Below are 17,494 nucleotides of genomic sequence, written 5' to 3'. Positions count from 1 at the left end.
CGCAAATTTCCTGATTTGGACTTCGGTTGCTCCGGTTTTACCATTTTTGTAGATTTCTCCTATTGGAGGTCCCTTCATGACGGTGGTCATTTTGCCCTGTCACCTTTGCAGTCCCTATTTTTTCTGTGTCTTCTTTACCTTGCTCTGATCAGGCGTCTCTTCTTTTGTGTTTCCATCTGGATTACATATTTTTTTCTATAATTTTTGCTAGAAAATGGCTAAAATAAAGCAAATAAATCCCAAAATAACCCGAAAATAGCAATTCTAACCTAGAAAAATACCAATGAAAAGCAAAACACTTTGTAGCTCACTTTTCTCTCGTCTATGTACAAACTCGCTCATTATCGTCATCCTTGGCCTATTTTTTGCTTTTTTTTTTGATATTTTTTTGCCAGATTTGACTCTCTTTATAGTCTATACACATCCCTAGGGGCTCATGAAAGATGATTTGATCCCCAATTCTGATTAATTATGAGGGCATATTCTTTTTCCAAAAATCACACAATAAAACGCAAAAATGGTTGAAAAATTGCTCACAAACATTGCCCTCTAATATATGACATGAGTCCGCATTTGGAATGCCTCCCCCCCTCCTAGTTGGAGTCCTCGCGGACAACAGGGTATCGTCAAGGGTATGTGTTGTGCATGGGTTTGAACTCATGCTAATGCAAGCCTTGTAATATAGCCCTATATGCATGTGCAGTCAATGCATGTAGAAAGAATTTATGCGGTGCAGGAGGAAGGTATAAGCGATTCGCTTATTGGCATTTGTCGTTGAGGCTTCCTGTGGTAGCTTGAGTTGGCTGGCAGATTTTCTTTGCAAGGAGTAGTTGTAAATCTGCCGCTCTTTGTTTGATTGTTTTCGACGGTTTTTGAATTGGCGTATGTGGTTCCTTTGAAGTCGATATTGTCGTATCTGGTGGAACATTCTTTCTTTCTGCCTTGATGACTTGGGTCTTAGACATCCTTGTAGTTTTTGTTCTTGATTCTGTTTGTTTCCTCGTGCTGTTTGCATGATGTTGCATGACCTTGACAGTTGTAGATAACTGCTCGTTTGTCATCTTTGGCCGCCCTTCTTGTTTTGTTCGCTCGTTTTGAATTGGAAATTTTGGCCGCCATACCAATATAGTCCGTTGCGTATTTGACAGATTGACTATGTTTCTTTGAAGTTTTGCTGGCTTTCAGTGTTTTGTCTGTTCTTCTGACTCCTTTTTTATAGGAATTAGGCTATCGTGCCTTATCCAAACTTTGTATTTCCTCTTTTGATGTAATTGTGTCTCGTTCATCTCTGTACGTCGTACCCAAACTTACCTGGTTCCCTGCATGGTTGCTGATTTTTGATAAGACGTTGCTGGACTTGTAAACTTTATTTGTTGTTGGGCAGATCTTTGCGGTTGTATTGACTTTTGTTTCCTCCTTGACATGAATTGGTTATATGATAAGATGGGTTCTGAAAAGTTCTCCTTTCTGAACAGTGACTCATTAGTATCCAAATCAATGAATACCCTGTTAGCTTTCATCCATGACACTGCTAAGATACACGATGTTGCTGATGTACTTGGTGGTAGTACATGGAATTTTGTAGTGTACGGGTGTGCCTGCACTGTGATTGGTATTATCATAGACCACAACGTGGTCACCTCATCACCCGATGCTACTTTCAACTGGTGTGTCTCTGGGATCGTCTTCATTGGTCCAGGTTTCTAAAAGAGCTCAAAGCTGATGACACTCATTTTTACTCCAGTGTCAAGCAATGCATAGATTTCAACTTGTTTTGTGCCTGCATAAGCTTTTATGTAAGGACTACACCATGTATCTTCCAAGTCGTCCAGGATGCTATCGTCCTGAGCCCTAAGGTCTGTCATGGTCTTTTCTAATTCGTCGCTTTGTATATCCGCTTCGATCGTTTGGGATGTTGAAAGAGGATATTCGTAATTCATCATTGGGGTGACCATGTTTATTGTCCTGAGAAACTGCTTTCGTTTAGCAATCCGTTCCTTTTATTTTTGTTGTGTCTGGTCCTGAATTCTTTGTTGTTCCTGTCTATAGGTTTTTCCATAATGCAGTTGAAACAACATTTCCGGTGTTAAAGGTGGATGATACTTTTTTAAACGACACCCACTAATCCAGTTCGGCATTTCTTTTCCATCTAGTGTCGACAGTTTTACTGCTCCGCTGGACGATATTTCTTGGATCAAATAAGGCCCCATTCCCCTTTTCTCGAGCTTTTTGGCATGCTGTTTAAGGGTGTATACCAAGACATAGTCTCCCGTTTTAAAGTCCTTTGTCTTGACATGTTTGTCAAAAAACTCTTTCTGTTGTCTTTTTTTTGCATATATGGCCACTACAGCATTGAGTCGTAACTCATCTAATTTTTCAAGGTCCTCTAACCGTTCTGAAAGTTCATATCCCGTCCAGTCCAATTGTTTGGCTACCCTTAGTATGGGGATCAAAAAGTCAATGGGCAATATTGCATTTAACCCATATACCATATTAAATGGTGTAGCATTGAGTGTTGTTTTATATGCAACTCGATAAGCCCACAATGCCGAATAGAGCATTTGATCCCAATCTGTTCTTGTTTCACTAACCAGTTTCGTAAGAACCGTGCACAATATTTTGTTGGTCGCTTCCACTTGGCCATTGGCTTGTGGATGATAGGGTGCAGATTTGCGATGAATTACCATAAACTCATTTAAGAGATGTTGGATAACTTCATTTACAAAGTGTGTCCCTCTATCACTCACCAGCTCGATTGGAAGGCCATAACGTGTAAACACATATTCATATAAGAATTGTGCCGTGGTTCTAGCGTCTGCTTTCGTTGTGGCTTTTGCTTCCACCCATTTGGTCATGTAGTCCGTGGCCACTATGATATATTGTGCTTGTGAACGATATGCTGGTGGAGTGATAGGACCAACAAAGTCCAATCCCCATTTAGAGAATGCTCGAGCACTCATCATTGGTCTTAACACTAGGTTGCTAATGGGACACTTTTATGTCCTAGGACACTTTTATGTCTTGTTAAGTGACCATTTTCCTTGAATTATGTCAAGAGTTTCAAAATGGATTTTGAGGTGCTATTTGTCTAGAAAGTTGTCTCATGAGCTAAAAAAAACTCGACATTTTTTTGAAATATCAATTCCATCTTTAACCTTGTCCTTGCACAACATTTCACAACCTAAACTGTGTGAAAAAACGGGTCCTGTTTTTGGTTTTTTTCAACTTTTTGCAACTATACCACTCTAGAATTCATGTTTGTGAGGTCTATAATGCTAGATAACTATCTTTAGTAGTCCTCAACATGTCCTGATGCTTCTAGGGAGAAATAAATGTTAAAGTTGTAAGTTATGACCAAATTATAAAAATTGTCAAATCCTGTTTTTTAGCCAATTTTAGCTCTTCTATGATTTTTTTGGTGGCTTTCATGATATCCAAATGTAGTTTTGATTATCTATGTCGCATATTGTAACATAAAGCTAATATTCCTTGAGTTTTGGGGCACCTAATACCCTATTTTGCATAGTAGACAATGATGGTTGATTTTTTCAATTATAGAAGAAAACGAAACATTCTAGTATATCAAGTATAGCTTTTTCAATATTGTTAGTTTCTTGTGAGAACTACATGAATTTTACAGGTAGTAACCATATCTAGTCATAAGGATCAAATTTGGCTAGATATTGAATAGTTTCTATGGGTTCTACAACTCATAATGTTGAACCCAGTTTTTTCATGTTTGTTGTATTTAGCACTTCATCTTTGTCCCCAAGATTCCCCTTGGTAAGAGATGTATTATTTCTTTGACATGCTCCATGGCTCCTTATGAACCTAAAGGACAATAGGGAACTAAGAAAACATGCATATATTATTTGTATTGACTGTGGCTATAGAAACTTTGATGATAGGTTTACAGAATGGTAAAAATTCAACTTTTTTGTACCTATTTCTTTTGGAAAAACAAAAAATAGTGAGTAAGAAGCAATCATATGTTCTGATCACCAACCCATTGAAGTTAACTAGGGAATTTATCTCAAGTCCTACAAAAATCCCTAATCTTATTTTTATGCAACAAAACGTAAGAAATGACTATTTTGATGAAAATGTATTGGTCCATCAACTTTAGAGGCTTGGTGTGACCAAAAGATGAGAAATTTTACAAGTTTCTTATTTTTTCCATGTGTAGTAGGCCTTGAACTATAACCTCATGAAAGGATTTTACAAAATGAGTGGATCTACTATGGTTTTGGAGGTTTTTTTCAAAACCTTGAAAGGACACTTTTATGTCCTGTTAGGTTACCAACCTAGTGTTAAGGGAATTTCGTCTCTTTTAACTGGTACCTTAGTGCGTTGACATTCATCACACCTTTTCACGAATTCTGCTGCATCTTGAATCATGGTCGGCCACCATATACCTGCAACCATAATGATTTTTACGGTTCTCTCTGCTAAAAAATGACCTCCTGCTATGCCTGCATGAGCTTGTTCCAATAATGGAAAGTAGTCATTTTCATGAGGAACTAACCTCAGCTGGTCATCAGTTCCTCTTTTATACAATTGGTCACTAATGAGGATATACCTATTCGCTTAGATTTGTAGAGCCTTTTGTATGGCTTTAGACCAATCTCCTGGTAGCTCCTTATTAGTCAAATATTCCACAATAGCATGACTCCATGTGGGTGGTACTGTCACTTGGTATAATGTGGCATAATCCACAGTGGTATTGGATGTGCAAAAGTTGCATTTCTTGATGTAATTTGCTACATCGCCTTCCATTCTTGGCCAATACACTCCAAGTCTTCTTAATTGTTCATACATCATTTGATTTCCTCTATGGAATCCCCCTGTTTGTGTGTGGGCCTCCTCTAGATATGCTTCGTACTCCTCTGGGCCTTTACACAACCTTAGAATCATATCGTTTCCATGATGGTACATTCTTCCCGCAAGGATTGTGTAATTTCGTGCTTGTCTAACGTCTTCCACCGTGTGTTTGTCATCAAGATTCATTCCATATGTCAGCAACGGAATAATTTCCTCTGACCATTTCGGTATCATCTCTATATTAAACAGGTATGCATCTGGGAGATCATCATCTACCCCAGTAGCTTTTTCGCCATGTAGTAGTCGAGAAAGGTGGTCTGATCTTTGATGCGTTTTTCCTTTCTTAACTACTACCGTAAAATCAAACTCCAGTAACACAATGAACCATCTTACAATTCGTCCCGTGTTACAAGGTTTGTTTACTAAGTACAAGAGTGCCTGATGATCCACAAAGAATGTGAATTTGTTCGCGAGTAAGTAATGCCGAAATTTCTTTACCGCATATATCATACCCAATCCTTCTCTTTCAGTGGTAGTATAATTCTTTTTTTGCACTGTTGAGTTGTCTACTAGCATAACTGATTGGAAAGTCCGTCTTACCCTCATCTAGTTGTGCTAATATACAGCCTATTGTAAATGCCGAAGCATCTACATGTACATGGAAGATCTTTGACAAATCTGGTGCTTTTAGAATTGGTGCAAATACCAATGCATCTTTCAGTTTTTGGAATGACTCCTCACATTCATTTGTCCAAATGAAGAGCGTGATTAGACTATACAAGGGTTTTGCTATTACACCATACATGTAGATAAAACGTCGGTAGTATCCACAATGTCCCATAAATGATTGTACCTCTCGTACAGTGTTTGGTCTTGGCAATTCTATGATCACCTTTACCTTGTCTTCATCAGTGGTAAGTCCATTAGCCGACACTATGTGGCCTAAGATTTTACCTTGTCGTACCATGAATACACATTTTTCTGGGTTGAGGCAAATCCTATACATTCTGCATTTTTCGAATACCTTTCTCAGATGATCTATATGGTCTTCTCTCAATAGAGAATAGACACACAAGTCGTCCATGTAAATATCCAAGAATTTTCGCAAGTATTCTTTAAAAGCGTGTGTCATTAATCTCTGAAATGTGGTTGGAGCATTGGTCAAGCCAAATGGCATTACCCTAAACGCATATATGCCCCATTTTGTTGCAAATGCTGTTTTGTATTGATCTTCTAGTTTGACCCCCAATCGGTTATAACCAGAGAATCAGTCCATAAACCTATAGGCTTGCTTGCCTACCACTTGCTCCAGGACGTGTTCACTGATAGGAAGAGGGTAGTTGTCCCTTATTGGGGTGCGTTTACCTTCTTGAGATTTACACACACTCGTAATTTCCCTTTTTCTTGGGTACCACCACTATCGGGGACACCCAGTCTGTGTGCTCTATCTCATAGATAAATTCAGCCTCCATAAGTTTGTCTATCTCCTCTTTTATCCTTTTGGCGAATGTCTCATTATACGTGTATGGACGTTGTTTTCTTGGCTTTGCATCAGACTTCAGAGGGATTGAATGTTCACAAATGTTAGGATCCACTCCCTTCAAATCTTTGTACGACCATGCAAATACATCTCGAAATTCCTTAAGTGTTTTGATCAGTAAGTCCTCTTCTTCTCGACTTAGATATGTGACAATGTAAGCAGGTCGCGGATTTTCTCCTGGCTCTGTTAAGTCTATTTTCTTAGCGTTCTCTGGCCCATCGTAGGACTCGTTTGATTTAGGCTCCCTGATTGGTTGCTGAACCACCAATCTTCTTTCCTGAATGGTGTACTTACAATAGTGAGGAGGTACATCTATCTTTTTACTCCCATCACTCTCGTTTGTTCCATCGCTACTTTCCATTTCAATTGTCCATAAATTTTTAATTTTTTGTTTCAACTCATTGTATCTCGTTTTCCTTTCAATTTTCATCATAATTAGGCTACCACAGACATTCAGTTTTTCTATTGCAACTCTTTTTTTTGGTTTGCTCGTTTTCTTAGTTTCAATAGTTTGGATTTAAATCCTGAGTCAACAACCTTAAGAAATCTTCCTGACACTTTATCCTTAGCACAATCAACAACATGAATGTTCATAAGGAAATGTGTCTTACCCTTAAACTCCAGCATGGGTCTCAACCTGGTTGGTGGACTGATATGGTGTCGTTTACTCTTGTATCTTTTTTGGAGTCTCTCACTTTGGTTTGGGAAATTGTAGAAGACGTCATTGTCTTGATCTTGATTGTCGTCTCCCTCCGTATTTTCCGACTTATCGTCATCCGCGTTATCCTTGTTTTCACTTTGATCAGAAGAATCATAAAATTCTTCTCCTTCCTGCTTGATTTCTGTAGTGGGGATGTCCACATAGCCCCCTATCTTAATCTCAAGTTTTGTTTCTATTTTATGGATCCTCATATTCTCAGTATCTCCATCGTTCTCGTCCTCCTCCACAATTCTGCTCAACATGTAGTATGGTATGATATCGTAGCCATTCTCATCACAAAATTTGGTGGGAGTGACTTCATTGACGCATACATCCAATGTAGCCAAAATTTGAGACCATTCTTGGGGTTCGAGATTCTCTTCAGGAAAAGGTTCTCGTATATAGGCATCGTCTTCCAAGACCCTCTCCAGTGTGCTTTCATTTTTGTCAAATTCACTACATTGAGATGCCCCACACATCCATATCTCCTTTTTCTTACAAAGCCACGCTGGGACTTCTGATCCACTAATGGTGGTTGAGTCAAATTCTTCCACAGGGGTTCTCATGACATCATGGTAGCTATGATTTTTCATGTTTACGCGTGTAGTAGTTTCAGCATGTCTTAGATACAAATAATCATACCCCCAGTCCTGCACCATTTTGAGTTGCCTCATGAACGGCCTACCAAGGATAATTTCATAGTTGTTCTTCTTGCCAAAATCTACTATGGCAAAGGTATGTTCGTACTCTATGCCACAGGAAGATACCACAATTGCCTCAAGAAATCCTATAGCCCTATGTGCCCATCCGCCAATTGCAATTTCATTCTAGTTGTTCGTATTGCTGGTTTTTCCCATTTTTCCCATAGCATTTTGGTGGCAATGGCAATGCCAGCTCCACTATCAAGTATTGCCTTAGTCTCTATGCCGTTATACTCAACTGGTAGGGTTGTGTTGCCGTCTTCACCTTCACAATACTCTCCTACCTTGTTGAGTGGCATTGGTTTAGTGTTGACTTTCTTCGGTTCTGTGTCATTAAGCTCGGTTTCGAAGAACTTAAGAGGCGTCCTTATGCCAAATTTTTCAAGACATTTGCCCACTTCCGTCCACATGCTTGGCCTAATTTTAACAATTCTGCCAATGTGATTGTACACTTGACCAGAGTGGTCAACAAGTCTGTCAGGATTTTAGTGTCCAATTGATTTGACCCGCCTATTCTTTGAGAAGGTACTCTTCGAATTTCTGACCTTGCCTCATAGTTCCCCATATATGATGGCAAAGTTCTGAGTGATTCTGGTCTGCTATCTTCAGATGCAACTGAACCATTATCCCCTTGAAATGATTTAACGTCTAAATCCCATGGAGGCTTATTCAAGTTGAGCTCCGAGAAAGGCGCTGACTCGACTGTTTTTGTCTCATATTTTTCTTGAGCTTTTCGTACCGTTTCCCATAGCTCTTCAGGCCAATTTTCTTCCACAATAGGGGAATATGGTGGAAAATCTTTCAGTGATTCATCAGTGCTATTAGGTACGTCTCTTGCATCCTCTACATCCGGCAAGGATTTAACGTTTTCTATCTTATCGAGTATCCTTTGTTCGATTTTGTGAGGTGTTTCATTGTTTGGTGGTTTGATTACTCTATCTCCCGCTTCCATAGGTGGAGACTCTAGTAAAGTTTGTGCAGTTTCAATCAGCTGTTTGCACATCTCTAGTCTCTGTTTTTCTATCTCTGGATATGGATATGTCATCCATATTTGCTCTAGAGTCTGTCTGTTCTTCAATCTTGCTTCATATGCTTGCAAGATTCCATCTAAGGGTTCATTGATCTTATCTACCAATACCGACCCTCCTGATCTTGCACTTCTTGGTCCTTCCGTTGATTTTAGAGAGTCGAACTCTCTTTGCTGTTTAAGTTGCTCTCGAGCTATCGTTAGCTCAGCTTCTACATCTTTTTGTTTTCGCTCACGTCTAGCTTTCATTTTCGCTCTTCGTTCTTTCCAAGGATTATCACGACTGATGCTAGACTTGTCAGTCTTGATTTCTTCTTGATTTTCATCGTTACTCTTGGGATGATTGTCATTTTTCCTTGCTTGGGCTCTCGTCAAGACCTTAACAGGAATCGGAGTTTCGTTTTTTGACCCTCCACTAGAAGGTAGCGCTCTTAGCATATTCAAGGTAGTTTTTGCTCCTTTGCTCAGGTTTTTAGGGCAATCAGGGATCAAGTGAGTAATTCCACACTCCGTGCAATATGCATTGACCCTAATGATTTCGTCATGAGGACAGCCCCTCAGCCAATGGTCTCCACCACACTTGTAGCATGGTCCTTTAGGCTGTTGAGGTGCTCCTGGAGCTCCTCTTTGTTGGTGTGCAATTCTTTGCCCACTCATGCCTCCGTTGGCTATGAACAACACTGTTATTTCATCCAGGCTATATCGTCCTTCCCCCGCTGCCTGTGCAGCAGTTGGTGGTCCTGTATTTCCTATCATGCTCCATGGTTATGGTGTAGAGGGTTTGTCCGGTGGATAATAGACAGAGTTCGCCGCATATCCATTGGGCTCATCGTAGTATGCATGCATAGGTACCAAAGCCTTCTCATCCGACTCAGTTACTATGGGTGTGTATCTTATGCCGACTGATTGTAATCCTGGTAGGGGTGGTTGTTGTCCCAACACTGGTTGTGGTCTTTCTGCACCTCCAGGTCGTGGTAGATTTCCAGTCTGATACCTAGGCATCGGTGGGATTTGAGGAGATGTCGCCTGAGCTTGCGGAGCATATGGTCGTTCTCTCACATATCCCTTGTTATAATAACACTCCTCCATCCCATGGTTTGTCCATTTTTGTTCAATCGCACACCATTTTGGTTGTTTAGCTTGTGGTTTGGAATACAAGTTAATCTTTTTAAGCACCTCCTCTACAAGCTGCTCTTGGCTTACTGCTACTTCTCCTTTCAGTGTTGTCTTAGCAGACTTGCTTCCGCTTTGTTGCGAGAAAGAATCATTGTGAAGATCCTTGAACTCACCCTTTTTGTAGACCGCACAATTGTCCACAAGGTGTAGAGCTTCCTTGGTTAAATCATTCAATGTAGTGCTCCTTTTCATATGTAAGTCCTTTTGAAGATCTGCATTCCTTAGTCCTTGGATAAATATAAGCATAAGTCTGGACTGAGTTGGCAGTTCTTCCACAGGGCAGAACTTAACATATCTTTTTAATCGGAGGGCCACCTTTCGCACAGACTCTCCATCTTTCTGTTTGAATTTATGGATTTGCGAGACTTTATTATGAGCTATCCCCCTTTGTGAGAATTCCTCGATAAACTCTTCAAACACTTCCTCCATAGACTCAAAGTCTCTTCGCTCCACCGAGTCAAACCATGTAGCAGCATCATCCTCTAAGGTTAAACCGAATCCTGGAAATTGGGTAGGAAAGTCTAACACCTCTTCAGCTCTAATTACACACACAAAGGCTGCTACATGATCTCTCGGATCCCTGCTTCCCGTATATTTCTTGTTTACCCATTTTTGCACTTGAGAAGGTCTAATTCTACGATGGTCTACAAATCTCATCATGGGATCTCCCCGTCCTAGCTGATATACCTCCTCTGGTCTTTTGTATTGTCCAGGTTCCTCTCCCAATGGTGCTCCTAATCCATAATTTCTAACAGTTCTCGTGAGAGATGGTTCATCTCTCCGAACTCGTTCTCGGGGTGTTCTTCCAAGCTCAGTTGACCCTTGAGTCTTTGGCTTACTCTCTCCTTGATACTGTGCATAGAGTGGTGGTTCTTGTAGATCCCTTAATCCTCGTGCGGTTTGATAACCCTCTCGGGTCCGGTCTTGTTCTAATGTAGCACTCTGTCGAAGCCATGCCTGCAATGATGGCTGAGTAGCTGGTTGGTCCTGGTAGTTGGACGTCGGTGGTCGGGTAGAATGTGAGGTAGCATCATACTCTTCTGAAAAGGGATTAGTCGACTTGCTAGGGGTGTAGGTGGCTCTTGGTACTTCGTCGGGGCCATAGTTCGATGCTCCCGGAACTGTTGCCCTTTCAACCTCTTCTGGGAGAATACGTTTGTATTCTTGCCCGTATCTATCAACAAAAGAAGTTTCATAAGAAAATAAGTAAAGAACCTTGTCTTTGCTTAATTCATTTGGGTAGGGTTCCTTGCATCGAAAGTAAGAGACTATTCCCTCGCTTTCATGCTTGTAAATCCCTGCATGCTCATTATAGGTTGGGACCCTGGTTGTTTTCTTATCACACATAAAAAGTGCTCCAGGTCGATCGATGTTAGGAGACGGCTATTGGGTTTCTGAAACCATTTTCCCTTTTGCCACGATATCCCCATATCTGTTGTAATCCTCAGGGTTACTCACTATCAGATAGTGGTTCCCCTTTTCGTCTCGGAATCTGTCACCATCATCATAGACTCGAATTATCTCTAGTCTCTGAGCCGGTCTTTCTTCAATACAAATACACTTGCGTCCTCGATATTCAGAATAAACTAAGGCTCCCCTCGAGTTAGTTCCTTCCAAGAAGATTATAGTGAAGTGGGTTTCATTTAAAGGATGTAGGGAGGTGCTCCCCCCTGGCATTGGTCCTTCACCGTTGAAACCTCCTGGCTGTTGACTCCCCGTCATGAAGAAGGACTTTTCCAACGAAGTGTCAGTATCACTACCCTCTTCAATGATTGGTGCTAATGGGTCTAGCCTCATCTGAGTTACACTCTCTTCGGTGGACGTGGTGCTAATTTGACTTTTGACACTTTTAGCTCCCGACTTAACAAAGGCTCCTGACCTTAAATACATAAGAATGAAAGTTTGGTTGCAAACTTAAAGCTTACCTGGACTCCTTCTTCCTGTATGGCTTTGTGCTGATCTCCTTCTTGGATCTACACAAGGATGGTTAGTCTGTTCACAAGGGTTTTCCTTGAATTACCAAAAATCTTTCAAGTATATACAGCAACCCCTTAGTCAGTCTTCTGGTGGCCCAATTTCAAATATGAAATGATGGCTGGGATCTATATAGAGAGTATGTCCTAGCAGTATAGTCACAAATTGCAAAAAGTGTCTGATTCACTACTTTCTTAGTCTATCGCGATAGACCGACAATTTGCTCAACATAAGTCAATTCAAAATTGTGACTTTACCCTTGAGTTCCAGATACCCTCTGTAGCCTATCCCTCAAGTTTTATGAAGTTTGGACACTTGGGTTGGATTTTGGTCCCATTTTCAGATTGACCTTCAGTGTTCTAAATGCCTTGAATTTTGGTGTGTCTGCTATTTAGGCCCTGATAAAACTCTCCCTAGGGAAAATTTGAAAGAAAAGTTCCCCAACAACAATTTCCTTGGTCTATCGCGATAGACTAGGCACGTTCTCCAATTTTAGCATTTTTCTCAAGTTTTCACCACAGTTGGTTCAGCCTCCCCTTGTGTAGTGCATTGACCAATTTTGGCACTGTTTGGACATTTGGTCAAAGACTTCTTGCCCTTGTCTATGAATTCAGACTCTAAACACCAGTTTTGAAGTTTTGTGGTCAAAATGGTGTTCAAATTCACTCAATTTTTGTGAGTACCCTTGTATTGATGCGTTAAACCTATGGTGTAAAGGTTTTTTGCTTGTTGCTAGTCAATCACCACCTTCATCAGTCTATCGCGATAGACCAGGCAGAGAGCAATGGGGACTTAATTTTTTATCTGTTTTTGCATAGTCTTGTTCCCTGTGCCCATATAAGTCTATCCCCCAAGTTTTATGAAGTTTGGACTTATTTTGACCTCAAACTTAAGCACTTCACAAATTTCACTTTTCTCTGACAATTCACAACTCCATTGCACTTGAAGTGATGCAAATTTGATGACACTTCATCTTAAACTTGTGAACATCAATCATACCCCATGACACAGTCAGTTTACCCTTGGCTAATGGTTATATCTCTTTTTGGCCTCTTTAGGTTCACTTAGTGTTTCCTTATGACAATCACCTGTTTCTTTTTTTGTTGGTTTTGGTCGCGTTTTTTATGTTTTCTCGAGTGTTGGATCATAAATTTCAATGTCGACTCTTTTCACCCCTCTCAAGGGTATATGGGGTGGGTTTTGCTTTCAAGGCAAGCAACTGCCTTATTGTTTCTTCTTTTTGTTTGTTTTTTGCGGTTTTATAGCGTTTTTCTACTCTATTTCTTCACAAGTATAACAAGCACCCAAAACCAAAAACCATAACTCCACATTATCCTACTTAACTAAATCTAACTAGTTGCAGACCCTCGGCAAGACACATGCTTCCTGGCTATCCACTAGACCTCAGGATACTCTATCCTGGATCTTGTTCTAAAAGTTTAAGCTCTCTCTAGTCAAAACTAAAGTAAGCTAACCATCACACGAGTGACGTAGATCTCCCTACTTAAGGTCTTGTGTCCCCGGCAGCGGTGCCAATGTTTTAGGGTGCTCTTCAGATATGCTGATGATGGGTAGGGCTTCCACAGCTGACTTTGAAGCCGGGGGTGCTCCATACGAGCATGACACAGACAACATACTTATCATCCGATGACACGACTAACCCGTAGGTGCACGTAGGCAATCTCGTTAGCCTGTCAAGCTGAGACCAATCTACACATATGCACTTTTATGATGCATCAATCACTAACCCTGGTAGAATGCAACCCACTCTATCCCTAAATGCTCACAACACAGTTTACACGTCCAATGAACTTGGAATCGCACCAAACTTACTAGGCAACATCCTCTCACTAGGATATACTTACCTATAAGTCTAATCTCACCAGATTTGAACCCTAGTTATCTCGAATACAGTCGCGATAGACTAACAGGTCATAATCCAAAAGTGGGTGAAACTTAAGTTTATGAGTATCTATGTGTAGCTAATCTCTTTCTCATTCCATAAAGCACTTGATTATTGAAAACAGACACCGTTCGTGCTACTTACAAGCAAAACAAGCTCGAGGAAGGATCGATCGCGATCAACTCGAAACGGTGAATGCATAGCGTGGGCGCGTAGCTCTCGGAGAGACTACCGCGATGGTGTGGTCGCGTCGTGAATCCGGTGAGGGAGAAGCGCGTAGCGAAGAGGATAAGACACACTCACTCTCTCTCTCCCTCCCTCTCAGACTCGTACGACTCAGGATTAATATTCAAATGTTATTCAAAAATGGTTCTAAGGTGACTTTTATACTTTAGTCACCTTAGCTCAAAAATGTACATGGGGTTCTCTTACTCATTATTACAAAGTGGGAACAAATCTGAGTCCTGACTAACTGATTAATCTTTACATAACCCAGATGAATGGATCAAAATGATAATACATCTTTGACATAAAATGGGAATTTGATATGCTTTACAAGATGGGATCATTAAAACAGTTGGACCAATGGGGCTCCAACAAGGAGCAAGAGGAGGGAGGAGATGCTAAGAAGAAAAATGTTGCAGAGGGAGGGTCTAACAAGGAGAAAATTTTGAATGAGTGGAAGGCCACACGGGAGCAAGATCATACAAATCTAGGGACTGGGAAAGAAACAAATATTGAGACTCCCTTTTTTTCTTGGAGGTTTTTAGAAGGAAGAAGATTATGTAAAGGGAGGGGCTAAGAAAGAACACCCTAACCCTCACGCAGAGCACGCCTCTCCCAAAATTACACCTTCTGAGTTGGAAAATCAAGAGTCATTTACGTCTGACACACAAGCAGGTTATAGCACATTAGAATCTATTTTAGGTGCAATGGAGCCCTCAACATTGGAGACACAAGAGTCACAAAAAACAAAAGAACAAGGGATTGGTGAGAAGTTCAAGGATGTCAACACAAGACAAGACAACCTCCATGGAAAGCAAACCTAGTATGGACCTTTGCTAGACATTGACAAGATTGCTCCAGTAATAACCAATGTAAAAAAATATGAAAATCAACTTCTTGTCTAACTAATTATTTGTTTTATAAAATGTTTGCAGAGACTAGTTATTTTGGATGTCAACAGATTGTTGTTGTTTTAGGAGCCATATGATCCCAACACAGACCTTGTCAACCTACACAGCTTTAGGATAGGCACTCACAGAGCCATTGTGCATCCATGAACCAAGGAATTTATACAATTTCTACTTTCAAGGTTTGGGTTGCGATATGGTCCTCTGTGCAATAGAGAAACCTCAATCCCCTTGTAACCATGGTTTGCAACCTGGCGAGATTTGAACATTACTAATTTGAATTTTTTTATTCCCAGAAGAAGTGTGTTGTCATTGATAGCCACTAACACCCTACCCAAACTAGATGTATACCTATACTATAAATCTTTTTATCAAATTAATGTCCCATATGATGATATCAACACTTTATTGAGAGATGACACACCCCATAAGGGCTTGCTAAATCCACCGAGCACCACTCTCTCCCCACCCTCATTTGAAGGTCATGAGCGTGACTTTTATTTAGAGGACATTTTGATTCCTTATCTCTAGAATCTGTATTTCAACCCATTAACTATTTCAAAATTTTTACTTACAAATACTCTAAAAAATGCTAACTATGTACATTAATATGATTCTTTGTACTTCTCAATGTGGTGCCATGGAAATATGTGTGTGTGTGTGTGTGTGTGTGTGTGTGTGTGTGTGTGTGTGTGTGTGTGTGTGTGTGTGTGTGTGTGTGTGAGAGAGAGAGAGAGAGAGAGAGAGAGAGATATGGTGCCATGGAAATATGTGTGTGTGTGTGTGTGTGTGTGTGTGTGTGTGAGAGAGAGAGAGAGAGAGAGAGAGAGAGAGATTAGACATGAAACTCTGCATATGTTGTTCAAAAAGTACAAAAATCACACATACTTTCACAAAGGGAAAGAGATAGTGAGAGAGTTTAATCCTACTATTAAAATAAAGATATAACCAATGGTGGGAGTCATCTCACAATTGAAACAAAAGATTTAAATTAAAAGAAACATTGCAATGGAAGTCATGAATATAGATTTCAAGTAAAGAAGAAGTTACACCCAATGGAATTAATCCAAGTTACATTGACACAATTTGGACTTGGCTAGTTAGTTCTCTATAGACTATCTCCTTTTCCCTTCATTGCATTACTTTGGTCCGCCTATTAAAAAAATATAACTAGATGGCTCATTGTCCGCGGTCTCATTATGTCGTCCGAAGTTGTAAAAGTTTGCATTGCTCTCCTATTGTGATCACTGTCACAAGTTTGAGCTCTTTGTCAAATACCTCCACATCTATGACACCATTGTTCTCCAGTTGGTCAATAAGAACAAACTTAGAGCAACGTGCAACAATTTGAGAGCGCTGGTACTAGAAGAAGATGAGAAGGCATTTTGTGTTGGTCATGAACTTGGCCACCAGAGTGTCCACTACAACCTCGCAATGTATGCCCTCTTTAACATACCACCCTCTATCATGAAGCTTGTCACAAAAACAAGCATCTAGAGATTTACAGACCAACATTGTCTTTGCAACATGTATGTGTTAGGTGTGAAATAGTTCCACAAATAAACTTATAGGACAAATTTAGAAATCTATACCAATTTAGTGGGCACAGAATCTTTAAGGACCTCTACACATCCCTAAACATCTTTCTTTGGAGAGATTCACACACTATGGTTTCCGGGACCAGCCATTCAATACAACTCCAATTGGTAGTGAGGGAATTTAACCAGAGTACCTTTTTTATGTTTTTTGGTTGAGCTGGTAGAAATGCTTGTAGAAGAAAATTCCCTCATTTGCAAGGCTCTTGCTAGTTCTTCCATCATACTGTAAAACACCAATGTCAGCGTGGATTACAGAGATCAGACCTATAATACACTCCATTGGCTCCCATTCTTCATATGATGAAGGATTGACATCTGCAAGTGCAACAACCGAAAGTAATAGCCCACCTAGTCTAACAACTAAATAGAATTTAGGGCTGCTTATGAGAACTAGAGCTACCTCTTTTAAAATGGTCCTACCTCTTCAAAAAATAAATAAATTAAGAGAGTAACAAGGTCTAGAATAAAGAATAGAGATGGAAGACTATGAGAACACTTAATGTTGCATCATGGGATGATAAGCCAATGAGACATGTCTGCCATTAGCAAGCACATTGGAGTGACTGTAGACATGCTCAACCAAAACAGTTTTCTTGCCCACCCCCACTTTGAAATATAGCACTCGTGCTTTCTATGCTAAATTAAATAGATTTGTTGGTTGAGGATCTTTTCCTCCTTCTTGGTTGCATAAGAACCCAAGAACCTTTGTATATTGTCTGCTGTTGCCATTGACTATCTATATTGATGGATTTTGAGACAGTGAGAGATCTTATGGTGCTACTTGGCATCCTTGGGAGACTAATTGGTGAGGCTGGCTCAGGAAAAAGCACAACAACCCCTAGAGCTATTAGGACAGGAAGAAGAATAAAAATAAACCATGGATCTATTTGAGTGGAAGAAGAAAGATTGAACTTGCTTGCA

Source organism: Adiantum capillus-veneris, chromosome 30, assembly GCF_014529385.1.
Source record: "Adiantum capillus-veneris isolate H3 chromosome 30, ASM1452938v2, whole genome shotgun sequence".
NCBI classification, from domain to species: Eukaryota; Viridiplantae; Streptophyta; class Polypodiopsida; order Polypodiales; family Pteridaceae; genus Adiantum; species Adiantum capillus-veneris.
This window is presented reverse-complemented; position numbering follows the sequence as displayed.